This window comes from Ascaphus truei, unplaced genomic scaffold (assembly GCF_040206685.1).
Source record: "Ascaphus truei isolate aAscTru1 unplaced genomic scaffold, aAscTru1.hap1 HAP1_SCAFFOLD_335, whole genome shotgun sequence".
Lineage (NCBI taxonomy): Eukaryota > Metazoa > Chordata > Amphibia > Anura > Ascaphidae > Ascaphus > Ascaphus truei.
Window position 1 is genome coordinate 374395 of NW_027456344.1, and position 24405 is coordinate 398799.

The window sequence follows — 24405 nt, forward strand, 5'->3', positions numbered from 1 at the left end:
GTCAGTCTGAGACAGACACAGAGATAGGGAGTGTCAGTCTGAGACACACAGAGATAGGGAGTGCCAGTCTGAGACAGACACAGAGATAGGGAGTGCCAGTCTGAGAGACACAGAGATAGGGAGTGCCAGTCTGAGACAGACACAGAGATAGGGAGTGCCAGTCTGAGACAGACACAGAGATAGGGAGTGTCAGTCTGAGACAGACACAGAGATAGGGAGTGCCAGTCTGAGACAGACACAGGGATAGGGAGTGTCAGTCTGAGAGACACAGAGATAGGGAGTGTCAGTCTGAGACAGACACAGAGATAGGGAGTGCCAGTCTGAGAGACACAGAGATAGGGAGTGCCAGTCTGAGACAGACACAGAGATAGGGAGTGCCAGTCTGAGACAGACACAGAGATAGGGAGTGTCAGTCTGAGACACACAGAGATAGGGAGTGGCAGTCTCAGACAGACACAGAGATAGGGAGTGCCAGTCTGAGAGACACAGAGATAGGGTGTGTCAGTCTGAGAGACACAGAGATAGGGAGTGTCAGTCTGAGACAGACACAGAGATAGGGAGTGCCAGTCTGAGAGACACAGAGATAGGGAGTGCCAGTCTGAGACAGACACAGAGATAGGGAGTGCCAGTCTGAGACAGACACAGAGATAGGGAGTGCCAGTCTGAGAGACACAGAGATAGGGAGTGCCAGTCTGAGACAGACACAGAGATAGGGAGTGCCAGTCTGAGAGACACAGAGATAGGGAGTGTCAGTCTGAGAGACACAGGGATAGGGAGTGTCAGTCTGAGACAGACACATAGATAGGGAGTGCCAGTATGAGAGACACAGAGATAGGGAGTGTCAGTCTGAGAGACACAGAGATAGGGAGTGCCAGTCTGAGACAGACACAGGGATAGGGAGTGTCAGTCTGAGACAGACACAGAGATATGGAGTGTCAGTCTGAGAGACACAGAGATAGGGAGTGTCAGTCTGAGAGACACAGAGATAGGGAGTGTCAGTCTTAGACAGACACATAGATAGGGAGTGCCAGTCTGAGACAGACACAGAGATAGGGAGTGCCAGTCTGAGAGACACAGAGATAGGGAGTGTCAGTCTGAGAGACACAGAGATAGGGAGTGTCAGTCTGAGACAGAGACATAGATAGGGAGTGCCAGTCTGAGAGACACAGAGATAGGGAGTGTCAGTCTGAGAGACACAGGGATAGGGAGTGTCAGTCTGAGACAGACACAGAGATAGGGAGTGTCAGTCTGAGAGACACAGAGATAGGGAGTGTCAGTCTGAGAGACACAGAGATAGGGAGTGCCAGTCTGAGACAGACACAGGGATAGGGAGTGTCAGTCTGAGACAGACACAGAGATAGGGAGTGCCAGTCTGAGACAGACACAGAGATAGGGAGTGTCAGTCTGAGAGACACAGAGATAGGGAGTGTCTGTCTGAGAGACACAGAGATAGGGAGTGTCAGTCTGAGACAGACACAGAGATAGGGAGTGTCAGTCTGAGACAGACACAGAGATAGGGAGTGTCAGTCTGAGAGACACAGAGATAGGGAGTGCCAGTCTGAGAGACACAGAGATAGGGAGTGCCAGTCTGAGAGACACAGAGATAGGGAATGTCAGTCTGAGATAGACACAGAGATAGGGAGTGCCAGTCTGAGAGACACAGAGATAGGGAGTGCCAGTCTGAGACAGACACAGAGATAGGGAGTGCCAGTCTGAGACAGACACAGAGATAGGGAGTGCCAGTCTGAGAGACACAGAGATAGGGAGTGTCAGTCTGAGAGACACAGAGATAGGGAGTGTCAGTCTGAGACAGACACATAGATAGGGAGTGCCAGTCTGAGACAGACACAGAGATAGGGAGTGCCAGTCTGAGAGACACAGAGATAGGGAGTGTCAGTCTGAGAGACACAGAGATAGGGAGTGTCAGTCTGAGACAGACACATAGATAGGGAGTGCCAGTCTGAGAGACACAGAGATAGGGAGTGTCAGTCTGAGAGACACAGAGATAGGGAGTGCCAGTCTGAGACAGACACAGAGATAGGGAGTGTCAGTCTGAGACAGACACATAGATAGGGAGTGCCAGTCTGAGACAGACACAGAGATAGGGAGTGCCAGTCTGAGAGACACAGAGATAGGGAGTGTCAGTCTGAGAGACACAGAGATAGGGAGTGTCAGTCTGAGACAGACACATAGATAGGGAGTGCCAGTCTGAGAGACACAGAGATAGGGAGTGTCAGTCTGAGAGACACAGGGATAGGGAGTTTCAGTCTGAGACAGACACAGAGATAGGGAGTGTCAGTCTGAGAGACACAGAGATAGGGAGTGTCAGTCTGAGAGACACAGAGATAGGGAGTGCCAGTCTGAGACAGACACAGGGATAGGGAGTGTCAGTCTGAGACAGACACAGAGATAGGGAGTGCCAGTCTGAGACAGACACAGAGATAGGGAGTGTCAGTCTGAGAGACACAGAGATAGGGAGTGTCTGTCTGAGAGACACAGAGATAGGGAGTGTCAGTCTGAGACAGACACAGAGATAGGGAGTGTCAGTCTGAGACAGACACAGAGATAGGGAGTGTCAGTCTGAGACAGACACATAGATAGGGAGTGCCAGTCTGAGACAGACACAGAGATAGGGAGTGCCAGTCTGAGAGACACAGAGATAGGGAGTGTCAGTCTGAGAGACACAGAGATAGAGAGTGTCAGTCTGAGACAGACACATAGATAGGGAGTGCCAGTCTGAGAGACACAGAGATAGGGAGTGTCAGTCTGAGAGACACAGAGATAGGGAGTGCCAGTCTGAGACAGACACAGGGATAGGGAGTGTCAGTCTGAGACAGACACAGAGATAGGGAGTGTCAGTATGAGAGACACAGAGATAGGGAGTGTCAGTCTGAGAGACACAGAGATAGGGAGTGTCAGTCTGAGACAGACACATAGATAGGGAGTGCCAGTCTGAGACAGACACAGAGATAGGGAGTGCCAGTCTGAGAGACACAGAGATAGGGAGTGTCAGTCTGAGAGACACAGAGATAGGGAGTGTCAGTCTGAGACAGACACAGAGATAGGGAGTGCCAGTCTGAGAGACACAGAGATAGGGAGTGTCAGTCTGAGAGACACAGGGATAGGGAGTGTCAGTCTGAGACAGACACAGAGATAGGGAGTGTCAGTCTGAGAGACACAGAGATAGGGAGTGTCAGTCTGAGAGACACAGAGATAGGGAGTGCCAGTCTGAGACAGACACAGGGATAGGGAGTGTCAGTCTGAGACAGACACAGAGATAGGGAGTGCCAGTCTGAGACAGACACAGAGATAGGGAGTGTCAGTCTGAGAGACACAGAGATAGGGAGTGTCTGTCTGAGAAACACAGAGATAGGGAGTGTCAGTCTGAGACAGACACAGAGATAGGGAGTGTCAGTCTGAGACAGACACAGAGATAGGGAGTGTCAGTCTGAGACAGACACAGAGATAGGGAGTGTCAGTCTGAGAGACACAGAGATAGGGAGTGCCAGTCTGAGAGACACAGAGATAGGGAGTGCCAGTCTGAGAGACACAGAGATAGGGAATGTCAGTCTGAGATAGACACAGAGATAGGGAGTGCCAGTCTGAGAGACACAGAGATAGGGAGTGTCAGTCTGAGACAGACACAGAGATAGGGAGTGTCAGTCTGAGAGACACAGAGATAGGGAGTGCCAGTCTGAGAGACACAGAGATAGGGAGTGCCAGTCTGAGAGACACAGAGATAGGGAATGTCAGTCTGAGATAGACACAGAGATAGGGAGTGCCAGTCTGAGAGACACAGAGATAGGGAGTGTCAGTCTGAGACAGACACAGAGATAGGGAGTGTCAGTCTGAGAGACACAGAGATAGGGAGTGCCAGTCTGAGAGACACAGAGATAGGGAGTGTCAGTCTGAGACAGACACAGGGATAGGGAGTGTCAGTCTGAGACAGACACAGAGATAGGGAGTGCCAGTCTGAGACAGACACAGAGATAGGGAGTGTCAGTCTGAGAGACACAGAGATAGGGAGTGTCTGTCTGAGAAACACAGAGATAGGGAGTGTCAGTCTGAGACAGACACAGAGATAGGGAGTGTCAGTCTGAGACAGACACAGAGATAGGGAGTGTCAGTCTGAGACAGACACAGAGATAGGGAGTGTCAGTCTGAGAGACACAGAGATAGGGAGTGCCAGTCTGAGAGACACAGAGATAGGGAGTGCCAGTCTGAGAGACACAGAGATAGGGAATGTCAGTCTGAGATAGACACAGAGATAGGGAGTGCCAGTCTGAGAGACACAGAGATAGGGAGTGTCAGTCTGAGACAGACACAGAGATAGGGAGTGTCAGTCTGAGAGACACAGAGATAGGGAGTGTCAGTCTGAGAGACACAGAGATAGGGAGTGCCAGTCTGAGAGACACAGAGATAGGGAGTGCCAGTCTGAGAGACACAGAGATAGGGAATGTCAGTCTGAGATAGACACAGAGATAGGGAGTGCCAGTCTGAGAGACACAGAGATAGGGAGTGCCAGTCTGAGACAGACACAGAGATAGGGAGTGCCAGTCTGAGACAGACACAGAGATAGGGAGTGCCAGTCTGAGAGACACAGAGATAGGGAGTGTCAGTCTGAGAGACACAGAGATAGGGAGTGTCAGTCTGAGACAGACACATAGATAGGGAGTGCCAGTCTGAGACAGACACAGAGATAGGGAGTGCCAGTCTGAGAGACACAGAGATAGGGAGTGTCAGTCTGAGAGACACAGAGATAGGGAGTGTCAGTCTGAGAGACACAGAGATAGGGAGTGCCAGTCTGAGACAGACACAGGGATAGGGAGTGTCAGTCTGAGACAGACACAGAGATAGGGAGTGTCAGTCTGAGAGACACAGAGATAGGGAGTGTCAGTCTGAGAGACACAGAGATAGGGAGTGTCAGTCTGAGACAGACACATAGATAGGGAGTGCCAGTCTGAGACAGACACAGAGATAGGGAGTGCCAGTCTGAGAGACACAGAGATAGGGAGTGTCAGTCTGAGAGACACAGAGATAGGGAGTGTCAGTCTGAGACAGACACATAGATAGGGAGTGCCAGTCTGAGAGACACAGAGATAGGGAGTGTCAGTCTGAGAGACACAGGGATAGGGAGTGTCAGTCTGAGACAGACACAGAGATAGGGAGTGTCAGTCTGAGAGACACAGAGATAGGGAGTGTCAGTCTGAGAGACACAGAGATAGGGAGTGCCAGTTTGAGACAGACACAGGGATAGGGAGTGTCAGTCTGAGACAGACACAGAGATAGGGAGTGCCAGTCTGAGACAGACACAGAGATAGGGAGTGTCAGTCTGAGAGACACAGAGATAGGGAGTGTCTGTCTGAGAGACACAGAGATAGGGAGTGTCAGTCTGAGACAGACACAGAGATAGGGAGTGTCAGTCTGAGACAGACACAGAGATAGGGAGTGTCAGTCTGAGACAGACACAGAGATAGGGAGTGTCAGTCTGAGACAGACACATAGATAGGGAGTGCCAGTCTGAGAGACACAGAGATAGGGAGTGTCAGTCTGAGAGACACAGAGATAGGGAGTGCCAGTCTGAGACAGACACAGGGATAGGGAGTGTCAGTCTGAGACAGACACAGAGATAGGGAGTGTCAGTCTGAGAGACACAGAGATAGGGAGTGTCAGTCTGAGAGACACAGAGATAGGGAGTGTCAGTCTGAGACAGACACATAGATAGGGAGTGCCAGTCTGAGACAGACACAGAGATAGGGAGTGCCAGTCTGAGAGACACAGAGATAGGGAGTGTCAGTCTGAGAGACACAGAGATAGGGAGTGTCAGTCTGAGACAGACACAGAGATAGGGAGTGCCAGTCTGAGAGACACAGAGATATTGAGTGTCAGTCTGAGAGACACAGGGATAGGGAGTGTCAGTCTGAGACAGACACAGAGATAGGGAGTGTCAGTCTGAGAGACACAGAGATAGGGAGTGTCAGTCTGAGAGACACAGAGATAGGGAGTGCCAGTCTGAGACAGACACAGGGATAGGGAGTGTCAGTCTGAGACAGACACAGAGATAGGGAGTGCCAGTCTGAGACAGACACAGAGATAGGGAGTGTCAGTCTGAGAGACACAGAGATAGGGAGTGTCTGTCTGAGACAGACACAGAGATAGGGAGTGCCAGTCTGAGACAGACACAGAGATAGGGAGTGCCAGTCTGAGACAGACACAGGGATAGGGAGTGCCAGTCTGAGACAGACACAGGGATAGGGAGTGTCAGTCTGAGAGACACATAGATAGGGAGTGCCAGTCTGAGAGACAGAGAGATAGGGAGTGCCAGTCTGAGAGACAGAGAGATAGGGAGTGCCAGTCTGAGAGACACAGGGATAGGGAGTGCCAGTCTGAGACAGACACAGAGATAGAGAGTGCCAGTCTGAGAGACACAGGGATAGGGAGTGCCAGTCTGAGACAGACACAGAGATAGGGAGTGCCAGTCTGAGACAGACACAGAGATAGGGAGTGTCAGTCTGAGAGAGACAGAGATAGGGAGTGCCAGTCTGAGAGACACAGAGACAGGGAGTGTCAGTCTGAGACAGACACAGAGATAGGGAGTGTCAGTCTGAGAGACACAGAGATAGGGAGTGCCAGTCTGAGACAGACACAGAGATAGGGAGTGCCAGTCTGAGACAGACACAGAGATAGGGAGTGTCAGTCTGAGACAGACACAGAGATAGGGAGTGTCAGTCTGAGACACACAGAGATAGGGAGTGCCAGTCTGAGACAGACACAGAGATAGGGAGTGCCAGTCTGAGAGACACAGAGATAGGGAGTGCCAGTCTGAGACAGACACAGAGATAGGGAGTGCCAGTCTGAGACAGACACAGAGATAGGGAGTGTCAGTCTGAGACAGACACAGAGATAGGGAGTGCCAGTCTGAGACAGACACAGGGATAGGGAGTGTCAGTCTGAGAGACACAGAGATAGGGAGTGTCAGTCTGAGACAGACACAGAGATAGGGAGTGCCAGTCTGAGAGACACAGAGATAGGGAGTGCCAGTCTGAGACAGACACAGAGATAGGGAGTGCCAGTCTGAGACAGACACAGAGATAGGGAGTGTCAGTCTGAGACACACAGAGATAGGGAGTGGCAGTCTCAGACAGACACAGAGATAGGGAGTGCCAGTCTGAGAGACACAGAGATAGGGTGTGTCAGTCTGAGAGACACAGAGATAGGGAGTGTCAGTCTGAGACAGACACAGAGATAGGGAGTGCCAGTCTGAGAGACACAGAGATAGGGAGTGCCAGTCTGAGACAGACACAGAGATAGGGAGTGCCAGTCTGAGACAGACACAGAGATAGGGAGTGCCAGTCTGAGAGACACAGAGATAGGGAGTGTCAGTCTGAGAGACACAGAGATAGGGAGTGTCAGTCTGAGACAGACACATAGATAGGGAGTGCCAGTCTGAGACAGACACAGAGATAGGGAGTGCCAGTCTGAGAGACACAGAGATAGGGAGTGTCAGTCTGAGAGACACAGGGATAGGGAGTGTCAGTCTGAGACAGACACATAGATAGGGAGTGCCAGTATGAGAGACACAGAGATAGGGAGTGTCAGTCTGAGAGACACAGAGATAGGGAGTGCCAGTCTGAGACAGACACAGGGATAGGGAGTGTCAGTCTGAGACAGACACAGAGATATGGAGTGTCAGTCTGAGAGACACAGAGATAGGGAGTGTCAGTCTGAGAGACACAGAGATAGGGAGTGTCAGTCTTAGACAGACACATAGATAGGGAGTGCCAGTCTGAGACAGACACAGAGATAGGGAGTGCCAGTCTGAGAGACACAGAGATAGGGAGTGTCAGTCTGAGAGACACAGAGATAGGGAGTGTCAGTCTGAGACAGAGACATAGATAGGGAGTGCCAGTCTGAGAGACACAGAGATAGGGAGTGTCAGTCTGAGAGACACAGGGATAGGGAGTGTCAGTCTGAGACAGACACAGAGATAGGGAGTGTCAGTCTGAGAGACACAGAGATAGGGAGTGTCAGTCTGAGAGACACAGAGATAGGGAGTGCCAGTCTGAGACAGACACAGGGATAGGGAGTGTCAGTCTGAGACAGACACAGAGATAGGGAGTGCCAGTCTGAGACAGACACAGAGATAGGGAGTGTCAGTCTGAGAGACACAGAGATAGGGAGTGTCTGTCTGAGAGACACAGAGATAGGGAGTGTCAGTCTGAGACAGACACAGAGATAGGGAGTGTCAGTCTGAGACAGACACAGAGATAGGGAGTGTCAGTCTGAGAGACACAGAGATAGGGAGTGCCAGTCTGAGAGACACAGAGATAGGGAGTGCCAGTCTGAGAGACACAGAGATAGGGAATGTCAGTCTGAGATAGACACAGAGATAGGGAGTGCCAGTCTGAGAGACACAGAGATAGGGAGTGCCAGTCTGAGACAGACACAGAGATAGGGAGTGCCAGTCTGAGACAGACACAGAGATAGGGAGTGCCAGTCTGAGAGACACAGAGATAGGGAGTGTCAGTCTGAGAGACACAGAGATAGGGAGTGTCAGTCTGAGACAGACACATAGATAGGGAGTGCCAGTCTGAGACAGACACAGAGATAGGGAGTGCCAGTCTGAGAGACACAGAGATAGGGAGTGTCAGTCTGAGAGACACAGAGATAGGGAGTGTCAGTCTGAGACAGACACATAGATAGGGAGTGCCAGTCTGAGAGACACAGAGATAGGGAGTGTCAGTCTGAGAGACACAGAGATAGGGAGTGCCAGTCTGAGACAGACACAGAGATAGGGAGTGTCAGTCTGAGACAGACACATAGATAGGGAGTGCCAGTCTGAGACAGACACAGAGATAGGGAGTGCCAGTCTGAGAGACACAGAGATAGGGAGTGTCAGTCTGAGAGACACAGAGATAGGGAGTGTCAGTCTGAGACAGACACATAGATAGGGAGTGCCAGTCTGAGAGACACAGAGATAGGGAGTGTCAGTCTGAGAGACACAGGGATAGGGAGTTTCAGTCTGAGACAGACACAGAGATAGGGAGTGTCAGTCTGAGAGACACAGAGATAGGGAGTGTCAGTCTGAGAGACACAGAGATAGGGAGTGCCAGTCTGAGACAGACACAGGGATAGGGAGTGTCAGTCTGAGACAGACACAGAGATAGGGAGTGCCAGTCTGAGACAGACACAGAGATAGGGAGTGTCAGTCTGAGAGACACAGAGATAGGGAGTGTCTGTCTGAGAGACACAGAGATAGGGAGTGTCAGTCTGAGACAGACACAGAGATAGGGAGTGTCAGTCTGAGACAGACACAGAGATAGGGAGTGTCAGTCTGAGACAGACACATAGATAGGGAGTGCCAGTCTGAGACAGACACAGAGATAGGGAGTGCCAGTCTGAGAGACACAGAGATAGGGAGTGTCAGTCTGAGAGACACAGAGATAGAGAGTGTCAGTCTGAGACAGACACATAGATAGGGAGTGCCAGTCTGAGAGACACAGAGATAGGGAGTGTCAGTCTGAGAGACACAGAGATAGGGAGTGCCAGTCTGAGACAGACACAGGGATAGGGAGTGTCAGTCTGAGACAGACACAGAGATAGGGAGTGTCAGTATGAGAGACACAGAGATAGGGAGTGTCAGTCTGAGAGACACAGAGATAGGGAGTGTCAGTCTGAGACAGACACATAGATAGGGAGTGCCAGTCTGAGACAGACACAGAGATAGGGAGTGCCAGTCTGAGAGACACAGAGATAGGGAGTGTCAGTCTGAGAGACACAGAGATAGGGAGTGTCAGTCTGAGACAGACACAGAGATAGGGAGTGCCAGTCTGAGAGACACAGAGATAGGGAGTGTCAGTCTGAGAGACACAGGGATAGGGAGTGTCAGTCTGAGACAGACACAGAGATAGGGAGTGTCAGTCTGAGAGACACAGAGATAGGGAGTGTCAGTCTGAGAGACACAGAGATAGGGAGTGCCAGTCTGAGACAGACACAGGGATAGGGAGTGTCAGTCTGAGACAGACACAGAGATAGGGAGTGCCAGTCTGAGACAGACACAGAGATAGGGAGTGTCAGTCTGAGAGACACAGAGATAGGGAGTGTCTGTCTGAGAAACACAGAGATAGGGAGTGTCAGTCTGAGACAGACACAGAGATAGGGAGTGTCAGTCTGAGACAGACACAGAGATAGGGAGTGTCAGTCTGAGACAGACACAGAGATAGGGAGTGTCAGTCTGAGAGACACAGAGATAGGGAGTGCCAGTCTGAGAGACACAGAGATAGGGAGTGCCAGTCTGAGAGACACAGAGATAGGGAATGTCAGTCTGAGATAGACACAGAGATAGGGAGTGCCAGTCTGAGAGACACAGAGATAGGGAGTGTCAGTCTGAGACAGACACAGAGATAGGGAGTGTCAGTCTGAGAGACACAGAGATAGGGAGTGCCAGTCTGAGAGACACAGAGATAGGGAGTGCCAGTCTGAGAGACACAGAGATAGGGAATGTCAGTCTGAGATAGACACAGAGATAGGGAGTGCCAGTCTGAGAGACACAGAGATAGGGAGTGTCAGTCTGAGACAGACACAGAGATAGGGAGTGTCAGTCTGAGAGACACAGAGATAGGGAGTGCCAGTCTGAGAGACACAGAGATAGGGAGTGTCAGTCTGAGACAGACACAGGGATAGGGAGTGTCAGTCTGAGACAGACACAGAGATAGGGAGTGCCAGTCTGAGACAGACACAGAGATAGGGAGTGTCAGTCTGAGAGACACAGAGATAGGGAGTGTCTGTCTGAGAAACACAGAGATAGGGAGTGTCAGTCTGAGACAGACACAGAGATAGGGAGTGTCAGTCTGAGACAGACACAGAGATAGGGAGTGTCAGTCTGAGACAGACACAGAGATAGGGAGTGTCAGTCTGAGAGACACAGAGATAGGGAGTGCCAGTCTGAGAGACACAGAGATAGGGAGTGCCAGTCTGAGAGACACAGAGATAGGGAATGTCAGTCTGAGATAGACACAGAGATAGGGAGTGCCAGTCTGAGAGACACAGAGATAGGGAGTGTCAGTCTGAGACAGACACAGAGATAGGGAGTGTCAGTCTGAGAGACACAGAGATAGGGAGTGTCAGTCTGAGAGACACAGAGATAGGGAGTGCCAGTCTGAGAGACACAGAGATAGGGAGTGCCAGTCTGAGAGACACAGAGATAGGGAATGTCAGTCTGAGATAGACACAGAGATAGGGAGTGCCAGTCTGAGAGACACAGAGATAGGGAGTGCCAGTCTGAGACAGACACAGAGATAGGGAGTGCCAGTCTGAGACAGACACAGAGATAGGGAGTGCCAGTCTGAGAGACACAGAGATAGGGAGTGTCAGTCTGAGAGACACAGAGATAGGGAGTGTCAGTCTGAGACAGACACATAGATAGGGAGTGCCAGTCTGAGACAGACACAGAGATAGGGAGTGCCAGTCTGAGAGACACAGAGATAGGGAGTGTCAGTCTGAGAGACACAGAGATAGGGAGTGTCAGTCTGAGAGACACAGAGATAGGGAGTGCCAGTCTGAGACAGACACAGGGATAGGGAGTGTCAGTCTGAGACAGACACAGAGATAGGGAGTGTCAGTCTGAGAGACACAGAGATAGGGAGTGTCAGTCTGAGAGACACAGAGATAGGGAGTGTCAGTCTGAGACAGACACATAGATAGGGAGTGCCAGTCTGAGACAGACACAGAGATAGGGAGTGCCAGTCTGAGAGACACAGAGATAGGGAGTGTCAGTCTGAGAGACACAGAGATAGGGAGTGTCAGTCTGAGACAGACACATAGATAGGGAGTGCCAGTCTGAGAGACACAGAGATAGGGAGTGTCAGTCTGAGAGACACAGGGATAGGGAGTGTCAGTCTGAGACAGACACAGAGATAGGGAGTGTCAGTCTGAGAGACACAGAGATAGGGAGTGTCAGTCTGAGAGACACAGAGATAGGGAGTGCCAGTTTGAGACAGACACAGGGATAGGGAGTGTCAGTCTGAGACAGACACAGAGATAGGGAGTGCCAGTCTGAGACAGACACAGAGATAGGGAGTGTCAGTCTGAGAGACACAGAGATAGGGAGTGTCTGTCTGAGAGACACAGAGATAGGGAGTGTCAGTCTGAGACAGACACAGAGATAGGGAGTGTCAGTCTGAGACAGACACAGAGATAGGGAGTGTCAGTCTGAGACAGACACAGAGATAGGGAGTGTCAGTCTGAGACAGACACATAGATAGGGAGTGCCAGTCTGAGAGACACAGAGATAGGGAGTGTCAGTCTGAGAGACACAGAGATAGGGAGTGCCAGTCTGAGACAGACACAGGGATAGGGAGTGTCAGTCTGAGACAGACACAGAGATAGGGAGTGTCAGTCTGAGAGACACAGAGATAGGGAGTGTCAGTCTGAGAGACACAGAGATAGGGAGTGTCAGTCTGAGACAGACACATAGATAGGGAGTGCCAGTCTGAGACAGACACAGAGATAGGGAGTGCCAGTCTGAGAGACACAGAGATAGGGAGTGTCAGTCTGAGAGACACAGAGATAGGGAGTGTCAGTCTGAGACAGACACAGAGATAGGGAGTGCCAGTCTGAGAGACACAGAGATATTGAGTGTCAGTCTGAGAGACACAGGGATAGGGAGTGTCAGTCTGAGACAGACACAGAGATAGGGAGTGTCAGTCTGAGAGACACAGAGATAGGGAGTGTCAGTCTGAGAGACACAGAGATAGGGAGTGCCAGTCTGAGACAGACACAGGGATAGGGAGTGTCAGTCTGAGACAGACACAGAGATAGGGAGTGCCAGTCTGAGACAGACACAGAGATAGGGAGTGTCAGTCTGAGAGACACAGAGATAGGGAGTGTCTGTCTGAGAGACACAGAGATAGGGAGTGTCAGTCTGAGACAGACACAGAGATAGGGAGTGTCAGTCTGAGACAGACACAGAGATAGGGAGTGTCAGTCTGAGAGACACAGAGATAGGGAGTGCCAGTCTGAGAGACACAGAGATAGGGAGTGCCAGTCTGAGAGACACAGAGATAGGGAATGTCAGTCTGAGATAGACACAGAGATAGGGAGTGCCAGTCTGAGAGACACAGAGATAGGGAGTGTCAGTCTGAGACAGACACAGAGATAGGGAGTGTCAGTCTGAGAGACACAGAGATAGGGAGTGCCAGTCTGAGACAGACACAGAGATAGGGAGTGCCAGTCTGAGAGACACAGAGATAGGGAGTGTCAGTCTGAGACAGACACAGGGATAGGGAGTGCCAGTCTGAGAGACACAGAGATAGGGAGTGCCAGTCTGAGACAGACACAGAGATAGGGCGTGCCAGTCTGAGAGACACAGAGATAGGGAGTGTCAGTCTGAGACAGACACAGAGATAGGGAGTGTCAGTCTGAGAGACACAGAGATAGGGAGTGTCAGTCTGAGAGACACAGAGATAGGGAGTGCCAGTCTGAGACAGACACAGAGATAGGGAGTGTCAGTCTGAGACAGACACAGAGATAGGGAGTGTCAGTCTCAGAGACACAGAGATAGGGAGTGTCAGTCTCAGAGACACAGAGATAGGGAGTGTCAGTCTGAGAGACACAGAGATAGGGAGTGTCAGTCTGAGAGACACAGAGATAGGGTGTGTCAGTCTGAGAGACACAGAGATAGGGAGTGCCAGTCTGAGAGACACAGAGATAGGGAGTGCCAGTCTGAGACACACAGAGATAGGGAGTGCCAGTCTGAGACAGACACAGAGATAGGGAGTGTCAGTCTGAGACAGACACAGAGATAGGGAGTGTCAGTCTGAGACAGACACAGAGATAGGGAGTGTCAGTCTGAGAGACACAGAGATAGGGAGTGTCAGTCTGAGAGACACAGAGATAGGGAGTGCCAGTCTGAGACACACAGAGATAGGGAGTGCCAGTCTGAGACAGACACAGAGATAGGGAGTGCCAGTCTGAGACAGAAACAGGGATAGGGAGTGCCAGTCTGAGAGACACAGAGATAGGGAGTGCCAGTCTGAGACAGAAACAGGGATAGGGAGTGCCAGTCTGAGAGACACAGAGATAGGGAGTGCCAGTCTGAGACAGAAACAGGGATAGGGAGTGCCAGTCTGAGAGACACAGAGATAGGGAGTGCCAGTCTGAGACAGACACAGAGATAGGGAGTGCCAGTCTGAGACAGACACAGAGATAGGGAGTGTTAGTCTGAGACAGACACAGAGATAGGGAGTGCCAGTCTGAGACAGACACAGAGATAGGGAGTGCCAGTCTGAGACAGACACAGAGATAGGGAGTGCCAGTCTGAGAGACAGGGATAGGGAGTGCCAGTCTGAGACAGACACAAAGATAGGGAGTGCCAGTCTGAGACAGACACAGAGATAGGGAGTGCCAGTCTGAGACAGACACAGAGATAGGGAGTGCCAGTCTGAGACAGACACAGAGATAGGGAGTGCCAGTCTGAGACACACAGAGATAGGGAGTGTTAGTCTGAGAGACACAGAGATAGGGAGTGTCAGTCTGAGACAGACACAGAGATAGGGAGTGTCAGTCTGAGACAGACACAGAGATAGGGAGTGCCAGTCTGAGACAGACACAGAGATAGGGAGTGTCAGTCTGAGACAGATACAGAGATAGGGAGTGCCAGTCTGAGAGACACAGAGATAGGGAGTGCCAGTCTGAGAGACACAGAGACAGGGAGTGTCAGTCTGAGACAGACACAGAGATAGGGAGTGCCAGTCTGAGACAGACACAGAGATAGGGAGTGACAGTCTGAGACAGACACAGAGATAGGGAGTGCCAGTCTGAGACAGACACAGAGATAGGGAGTGCCAGTCTGAGACAGACACAGAGATAGGGAGTGTCAGTCTGAGACAGATACAGAGATAGGGAGTGCCAGTCTGAGAGACACAGAGATAGGGAGTGCCAGTCTGAGAGACACAGAGACAGGGAGTGTCAGTCTGAGACAGACACAGAGATAGGGAGTGCCAGTCTGAGACAGACACAGAGATAGGGAGTGACAGTCTGAGACAGACACAGAGATAGGGAGTGCCAGTCTGAGACAGACACAGAGATAGGGAGTGCCAGTCTGAGAGACACAGAGATAGGGAGTGCCAGTCTGAGAGACACAGAGATAGGGATTGTCAGTCTGAGACAGACACAGAGATAGGGAGTGCCAGTCTGAGACAGACAGAGATAGGGAGTGCCAGTCTGAGACACACAGAGATAGGGAGTGTTAGTCTGAGACAGACACAGAGATAGGGAGTGTCAGTCTGAGACAGACACAGAGATAGGGAGTGTCAGTCTGAGACAGACACAGAGATAGGGAGTGCCAGTCTGAGACAGATACAGGGATAGGGAGTGCCAGTCTGAGACAGACACAGAGATAGGGAGTGCCAGTCTGAGACAGACACAGAGATAGGGAGTGCCAGTCTGAGACAGACACAGAGATAGGGAGTGTCAGTCTGAGACAGATACAGAGATAGGGAGTGCCAGTCTGAGACAGACACAGAGATAGGGAGTGCCAGTCTGAGACAGACACAGAGATAGGGAGTGTCAGTCTGAGACAGACACAGAGATAGGGAGTGCCAGTCTGAGAGACACAGAGATAGGGAGTGCCAGTCTGAGAGACACAGAGATAGGGATTGTCAGTCTGAGACAGACACAGAGATAGGGAGTGCCAGTCTGAGACAGACACAGAGATAGGGAGTGCCAGTCTGAGAGACACAGAGATAGGGAGTGCCAGTCTGAGACAGACACAGAGATAGGGAGTGCCAGTCTGAGACAGACACAGAGATAGGGAGTGTCAGTCTGAGACAGATACAGAGATAGGGAGTGCCAGTCTGAGAGACACAGAGATAGGGAGTGCCAGTCTGAGAGACACAGAGACAGGGAGTGTCAGTCTGAGACAGACACAGAGATAGGGAGTGCCAGTCTGAGACAGACACAGAGATAGGGAGTGCCAGTCTGAGACAGACACAGGGATAGGGAGTGCCAGTCTGAGACAGACACAGGGATAGGGAGTGTCAGTCTGAGAGACACATAGATAGGGAGTGCCAGTCTGAGAGACAGAGAGATAGGGAGTGCCAGTCTGAGAGACAGAGAGATAGGGAGTGCCAGTCTGAGAGACACAGGGATAGGGAGTGCCAGTCTGAGACAGACACAGAGATAGAGAGTGCCAGTCTGAGAGACACAGGGATAGGGAGTGCCAGTCTGAGACAGACACAGAGATAGGGAGTGCCAGTCTGAGACAGACACAGAGATAGGGAGTGTCAGTCTGAGAGAGACAGAGATAGGGAGTGCCAGTCTGAGAGACACAGAGACAGGGAGTGTCAGTCTGAGACAGACACAGAGATAGGGAGTGTCAGTCTGAGAGACACAGAGATAGGGAGTGCCAGTCTGAGACAGACACAGAGATAGGGAGTGCCAGTCTGAGACAGACACAGAGATAGGGAGTGTCAGTCTGAGACAGACACAGAGATAGGGAGTGTCAGTCTGAGACACACAGAGATAGGGAGTGCCAGTCTGAGACAGACACAGAGATAGGGAGTGCCAGTCTGAGAGACACAGAGATAGGGAGTGCCAGTCTGAGACAGACACAGAGATAGGGAGTGCCAGTCTGAGACAGACACAGAGATAGGGAGTGTCAGTCTGAGACAGACACAGAGATAGGGAGTGCCAGTCTGAGACAGACACAGGGATAGGGAGTGTCAGTCTGAGAGACACAGAGATAGGGAGTGTCAGTCTGAGACAGACACAGAGATAGGGAGTGCCAGTCTGAGAGACACAGAGATAGGGAGTGCCAGTCTGAGACAGACACAGAGATAGGGAGTGCCAGTCTGAGACAGACACAGAGATAGGGAGTGTCAGTCTGAGACACACAGAGATAGGGAGTGGCAGTCTCAGACAGACACAGAGATAGGGAGTGCCAGTCTGAGAGACACAGAGATAGGGTGTGTCAGTCTGAGACAGACACAGATATAGGGAGTGTCAGTCTGAGAGACACAGAGATAGGGAGTGTCAGTCTGAGACAGACACAGAGATAGGGAGTGCCAGTCTGAGAGACACAGAGATAGGGAGTGCCAGTCTGAGACAGACACAGAGATAGGGAGTGCCAGTCTGAGACAGACACAGAGATAGGGAGTGCCAGTCTGAGAGACACAGAGATAGGGAGTGTCAGTCTGAGAGACACAGAGATAGGGAGTGTCAGTCTGAGACAGACACATAGATAGGGAGTGCCAGTCTGAGACAGACACAGAGATAGGGAGTGCCAGTCTGAGAGACACAGAGATAGGGAGTGTCAGTCTGAGAGACACAGAGATAGGGAGTGTCAGTCTGAGACAGACACATAGATAGGGAGTGCCAGTATGAGAGACACAGAGATAGGGAGTGTCAGTCTGAGAGACACAGAGATAGGGAGTGCCAGTCTGAGACAGACACAGGGATAGGGAGTGTCAGTCTGAGACAGACACAGAGATAGGGAGTGTCAGTCTGAGAGACACAGAGATAGGGAGTGTCAGTCTGAGAGACACAGAGATAGGGAGTGTCAGTCTGAGACAGACACATAGATAGGGAGTGCCAGTCTGAGACAGACACAGAGATAGGGAGTGCCAGTCTGAGAGACACAGAGATAGGGAGTGTCAGTCTGAGAGACACAGAGATAGGGAGTGTCAGTCTGAGACAGACACATAGATAGGGAGTGCCAGTCTGAGAGACACATAGATAGGGAGTGTCAGTCTGAGAGACACAGGGATAGGGAGTGTCAGTCTGAGAGACACAGAGATAGGGAGTGCCAGTCTGAGACAGACACAGAGATAGGGAGTGTCAGTCTGAGACAGACACAGAGATAGGGAGTGTCAGTCTGAGAGACACAGAGATAGGGAGTGTCAGTCTGAGAGACACAGAGATAGGGAGTGCCAGTCTGAGACAGACACAGGGATAGGGAGTGTCAGTCTGAGACAGACACAGAGATAGGGAGTGCCAGTCTGAGACAGACACAGAGATAGGGAGTGTCAGTCTGAGAGACACAGAGATAGGGAGTGTCTGTCTGAGAGACACAGAGATAGGGAGTGTCAGTCTGAGACAGACACAGAGATAGGGAGTGTCAGTCTGAGACAGACACAGAGATAGGGAGTGTCAGTCTGAGAGACACAGAGATAGGGAGTGCCAGTCTGAGAGACACAGAGATAGGGAGTGCCAGTCTGAGAGACACAGAGATAGGGAATGTCAGTCTGAGATAGACACAGAGATAGGGAGTGCCAGTCTGAGAGACACAGAGATAGGGAGTGCCAGTCTGAGACAGACACAGAGATAGGGAGTGCCAGTCTGAGACAGACACAGAGATAGGGAGTGCCAGTCTGAGAGACACAGAGATAGGGAGTGTCAGTCTGAGAGACACAGAGATAGGGAGTGTCAGTCTGAGACAGACACATAGATAGGGAGTGCCAGTCTGAGACAGACACAGAGATAGGGAGTGCCAGTCTGAGAGACACAGAGATAGGGAGTGTCAGTCTGAGAGACACAGAGATAGGGAGTGTCAGTCTGAGACAGACACATAGATAGGGAGTGCCAGTCTGAGAGACACAGAGATAGGGAGTGTCAGTCTGAGAGACACAGAGATAGGGAGTGCCAGTCTGAGACAGACACAGAGATAGGGAGTGTCAGTCTGAGACAGACACATAGATAGGGAGTGCCAGTCTGAGACAGACACAGAGATAGGGAGTGCCAGTCTGAGAGACACAGAGATAGGGAGTGTCAGTCTGAGAGACACAGAGATAGGGAGTGTCAGTCTGAGACAGACACATAGATAGGGAGTGCCAGTCTGAGAGACACAGAGATAGGGAGTGTCAGTCTGAGAGACACAGGGATAGGGAGTGTCAGTCTGAGACAGACACAGAGATAGGGAGTGTCAGTCTGAGAGACACAGAGATAGGGAGTGTCAGTCTGAGAGACACAGAGATAGGGAGTGCCAGTCTGAGACAGACACAGGGATAGGGAGTGTCAGTCTGAGACAGACACAGAGATAGGGAGTGCCAGTCTGAGACAGACACAGAGATAGGGAGTGTCAGTCTGAGAGACACAGAGATAGGGAGTGTCTGTCTGAGAGACACAGAGATAGGGAGTGTCAGTCTGAGACAGACACAGAGATAGGGAGTGTCAGTCTGAGACAGACACAGAGATAGGGAGTGTCAGTCTGAGACAGACACATAGATAGGGAGTGCCAGTCTGAGACAGACACAGAGATAGGGAGTGCCAGTCTGAGAGACACAGAGATAGGGAGTGTCAGTCTGAGAGACACAGAGATAGGGAGTGTCAGTCTGAGACAGACACATAGATAGGGAGTGCCAGTCTGAGAGACACAGAGATAGGGAGTGTCAGTCTGAGAGACACAGAGATAGGGAGTGCCAGTCTGAGACAGACACAGGGATAGGGAGTGTCAGTCTGAGACAGACACAGAGATAGGGAGTGTCAGTCTGAGAGACACAGAGATAGGGAGTGTCAGTCTGAGACAGACACAGAGATAGGGAGTGTCAGTCTGAGACAGACACATAGATAGGGAGTGCCAGTCTGAGACAGACACAGAGATAGGGAGTGCCAGTCTGAGAGACACAGAGATAGGGAGTGTCAGTCTGAGAGACACAGAGATAGGGAGTGCTAGTCTGAGACAGATACAGAGACAGGGAGTGTCAGTCTGAGACAGACACATAGATAGGGAGTGTCAGTCTGAGACAGACACAGAGATAGGGAGTGCCAGTCTGAGAGACACAGAGATAGGGAGTGTCAGTCTGAGAGACACAGGGATAGGGAGTGTCAGTCTGAGACAGACACAGAGATAGGGAGTGTCAGTCTGAGAGACACAGAGATAGGGAGTGTCAGTCTTAGAGACACAGAGATAGGGAGTGCCAGTCTGAGACAGACACAGGGATAGGGAGTGTCAGTCTGAGACAGACACAGAGATAGGGAGTGCCAGTCTGAGACAGACACAGAGATAGGGAGTGTCAGTCTGAGAGACACAGAGATAGGGAGTGTCTGTCTGAGAGACACAGAGATAGGGAGTGTCAGTCTGAGACAGACACAGAGATAGGGAGTGTCAGTCTGAGACAGACACAGAGATAGGGAGTGTCAGTCTGAGAGACACAGAGATAGGGAGTGCCAGTCTGAGAGACACAGAGATAGGGAGTGCCAGTCTGAGAGACACAGAGATAGGGAATGTCAGTCTGAGATAGACACAGAGATAGGGAGTGCCAGTCTGAGAGACACAGAGATAGGGAGTGTCAGTCTGAGACAGACACAGAGATAGGGAGTGTCAGTCTGAGAGACACAGAGATAGGGAGTGCCAGTCTGAGAGACACAGAGATAGGGAGTGCCAGTCTGAGAGACACAGAGATAGGGAGTGCCAGTCTGAGAGACACAGAGATAGGGAATGTCAGTCTGAGATAGACACAGAGATAGGGAGTGCCAGTCTGAGAGACACAGAGATAGGGAGTGCCAGTCTGAGACAGACACAGAGATAGGGAGTGCCAGTCTGAGACAGACACAGAGATAGGGAGTGCCAGTCTGAGAGACACAGATATAGGGAGTGTCAGTCTGAGAGACACAGAGATAGGGAGTGTCAGTCTGAGACAGACACATAGATAGGGAGTGCCAGTCTGAGACAGACACAGAGATAGGGAGTGCCAGTCTGAGAGACACAGAGATAGGGAGTGTCAGTCTGAGAGACACAGAGATAGGGAGTGTCAGTCTGAGAGACACAGAGATAGGGAGTGCCAGTCTGAGACAGACACAGGGATAGGGAGTGTCAGTCTGAGACAGACACAGAGATAGGGAGTGTCAGTCTGAGAGACACAGAGATAGGGAGTGTCAGTCTGAGAGACACAGAGATAGGGAGTGTCAGTCTGAGACAGACACATAGATAGGGAGTGCCAGTCTGAGACAGACACAGAGATAGGGAGTGCCAGTCTGAGAGACACAGAGATAGGGAGTGTCAGTCTGAGAGACACAGAGATAGGGAGTGTCAGTCTGAGACAGACACATAGATAGGGAGTGCCAGTCTGAGAGACACAGAGATAGGGAGTGTCAGTCTGAGACAGACACAGAGATAGGGAGTGTCAGTCTGAGAGACACAGAGATAGGGAGTGTCAGTCTGAGAGACACAGAGATAGGGAGTGCCAGTCTGAGACAGACACAGGGATAGGGAGTGTCAGTCTGAGACAGACACAGAGATAGGGAGTGTCAGTCTGAGAGACACAGAGATAGGGAGTGTCTGTCTGAGAGACACAGAGATAGGGAGTGTCAGTCTGAGACAGACACAGAGATAGGGAGTGTCAGTCTGAGACAGACACAGAGATAGGGAGTGTCAGTCTGAGACAGACACATAGATAGGGAGTGCCAGTCTGAGACAGACACAGAGATAGGGAGTGCCAGTCTGAGAGACACAGAGATAGGGAGTGTCAGTCTGAGAGACACAGAGATAGGGAGTGTCAGTCTGAGACAGACACATAGATAGGGAGTGCCAGTCTGAGAGACACAGAGATAGGGAGTGTCAGTCTGAGAGACACAGAGATAGGGAGTGCCAGTCTGAGACAGACACAGAGATAGGGAGTGTCAGTCTGAGAGACACAGAGATAGGGAGTGTCAGTCTGAGAGACACAGAGATAGGGAGTGTCAGTCTGAGACAGACACATAGATAGGGAGTGCCAGTCTGAGACAGACACAGAGATAGGGAGTGCCAGTCTGAGAGACACAGAGATAGGGAGTGTCAGTCTGAGAGACACAGAGATAGGGAGTGTCAGTCTGAGACAGACACAGAGATAGGGAGTGCCAGTCTGAGAGACACAGAGATATTGAGTGTCAGTCTGAGAGACACAGGGATAGGGAGTGTCAGTCTGAGACAGACACAGAGATAGGGAGTGTCAGTCTGAGTGACACAGAGATAGGGAGTGTCAGTCTGAGAGACACAGAGATAGGGAGTGCCAGTCTGAGACAGACACAGGGATAGGGAGTGTCAGTCTGAGACAGACACAGAGATAGGGAGTGCCAGTCTGAGACAGACACAGAGATAGGGAGTGTCAGTCTGAGAGACACAGAGATAGGGAGTGTCTGTCTGAGAGACACAGAGATAGGGAGTGTCAGTCTGAGACAGACACAGAGATAGGGAGTGTCAGTCTGAGACAGACACAGAGATAGGGAGTGTCAGTCTGAGAGACACAGAGATAGGGAGTGCCAGTCTGAGAGACACAGAGACAGGGAGTGCCAGTCTGAGAGACACAGAGATAGGGAATGTCAGTCTGAGATAGACACAGAGATAGGGAGTGCCAGTCTGAGACAGACACAGAGATAGGGAGTGCCAGTCTGAGACAGACACAGAGATAGGGAGTGTCAGTCTGAGACAGACACAGAGATAGGGAGTGCCAGTCTGAGAGACACAGAGATAGGGAGTGTCAGTCTGAGACAGACACAGAGATAGGGAGTGTCAGTCTGAGAGACACAGAGATAGGGAGTGCCAGTCTGAGACAGACACAGAGATAGGGAGTGCCAGTCTGAGAGACACAGAGATAGGGAGTGTCAGTCTGAGACAGACACAGGGATAGGGAGTGTCAGTCTGAGAGACACAGAGATAGGGAGTGCCAGTCTGAGAGACACAGAGATAGGGAGTGCCAGTCTGAGACAGACACAGAGATAGGGAGTGCCAGTCTGAGAGACACAGAGATAGGGAGTGTCAGTCTGAGACAGACACAGAGATAGGGAGTGTCAGTCTGAGAGACACAGAGATAGGGAGTGCCAGTCTGAGACAGACACAGAGATAGGGAGTGTCAGTCTGAGACAGACACAGAGATAGGGAGTGCCAGTCTGAGAGACACAGAGATAGGGAGTGTCAGTCTGAGAGACACAGAGATAGGGAGTGCCAGTCTGAGACAGACACAGAGATAGGGAGTGTCAGTCTGAGACAGACACAGAGATAGGGAGTGCCAGTCTGAGACAGACACAGAGATAGGGAGTGCCAGTCTGAGAGACACAGAGATAGGGAGTGTCAGTCTGAGACAGATACAGAGATAGGGAGTGTCAGTCTGAGAGACACAGAGACAGGGAGTGTCAGTCTGAGACAGACACAGAGATAGGGAGTGCCAGTCTGAGACAGACACAGAGATAGGGAGTGTCAGTCTGAGAGACACAGAGATAGGGAGTGTCAGTCTGAGACAGATACAGAGATAGGGAGTGTCAGTCTGAGAGACACAGAGACAGGGAGTGTCAGTCTGAGAGACACAGAGATAGGGAGTGCCAGTCTGAGACAGACACAGAGATAGGGAGTGCCAGTCTGAGAGACACAGAGATAGGGAGTGCCAGTCTGAGACAGACACAGAGATAGGGAGTGCCAGTCTGAGACAGACACAGAGATAGGGAGTGTCAGTCTGAGAGACACAGAGATAGGGAGTGTGAGTCTGAGACAGATACAGAGATAGGGAGTGTCAGTCTGAGAGACACAGAGATAGGGAGTGTCAGTCTGAGAGACACAGAGATAGGGAGTGCCAGTCTGAGACAGACACAGAGATAGGGAGTGCCAGTCTGAGAGACACAGAGATAGGGAGTGTCAGTCTGAGACAGACACAGGGATAGGGAGTGTCAGTCTGAGAGACACAGAGATAGGGAGTGCCAGTCTGAGAGACACAGAGATAGGGAGTGCCAGTCTGAGACAGACACAGAGATAGGGAGTGCCAGTCTGAGAGACACAGAGATAGGGAGTGTCAGTCTGAGACAGACACAGAGATAGGGAGTGTCAGTCTGAGAGACACAGAGATAGGGAGTGCCAGTCTGAGACAGACACAGAGATAGGGAGTGTCAGTCTGAGACAGACACAGAGATAGGGAGTGCCAGTCTGAGAGACACAGAGATAGGGAGTGTCAGTCTGAGAGACACAGAGATAGGGAGTGCCAGTCTGAGACAGACACAGAGATAGGGAGTGTCAGTCTGAGACAGACACAGAGATAGGGAGTGCCAGTCTGAGACAGACACAGAGATAGGGAGTGCCAGTCTGAGAGACACAGAGATAGGGAGTGTCAGTCTGAGACAGATACAGAGATAGGGAGTGTCAGTCTGAGAGACACAGAGACAGGGAGTGTCAGTCTGAGACAGACACAGAGATAGGGAGTGCCAGTCTGAGACAGACACAGAGATAGGGAGTGTCAGTCTGAGAGACACAGAGATAGGGAGTGTCAGTCTGAGACAGATACAGAGATAGGGAGTGTCAGTCTGAGAGACACAGAGACAGGGAGTGTCAGTCTGAGAGACACAGAGATAGGGAGTGCCAGTCTGAGACAGACACAGAGATAGGGAGTGCCAGTCTGAGAGACACAGAGATAGGGAGTGCCAGTCTGAGACAGACACAGAGATAGGGAG

The 24405-nt window shown here is 51.2% G+C and overlaps 1 protein-coding gene across 1 annotated transcript in view; it reads left to right on the top strand.

The window, feature by feature from the left end:
* Positions 1-24405, top strand: part of CCHCR1 (coiled-coil alpha-helical rod protein 1) — a gene marked incomplete at its 3' end in the record, with an annotated part of 93619 nt that overhangs the window by 38921 nt on the left and 30293 nt on the right. The window lies entirely within an intron of this gene.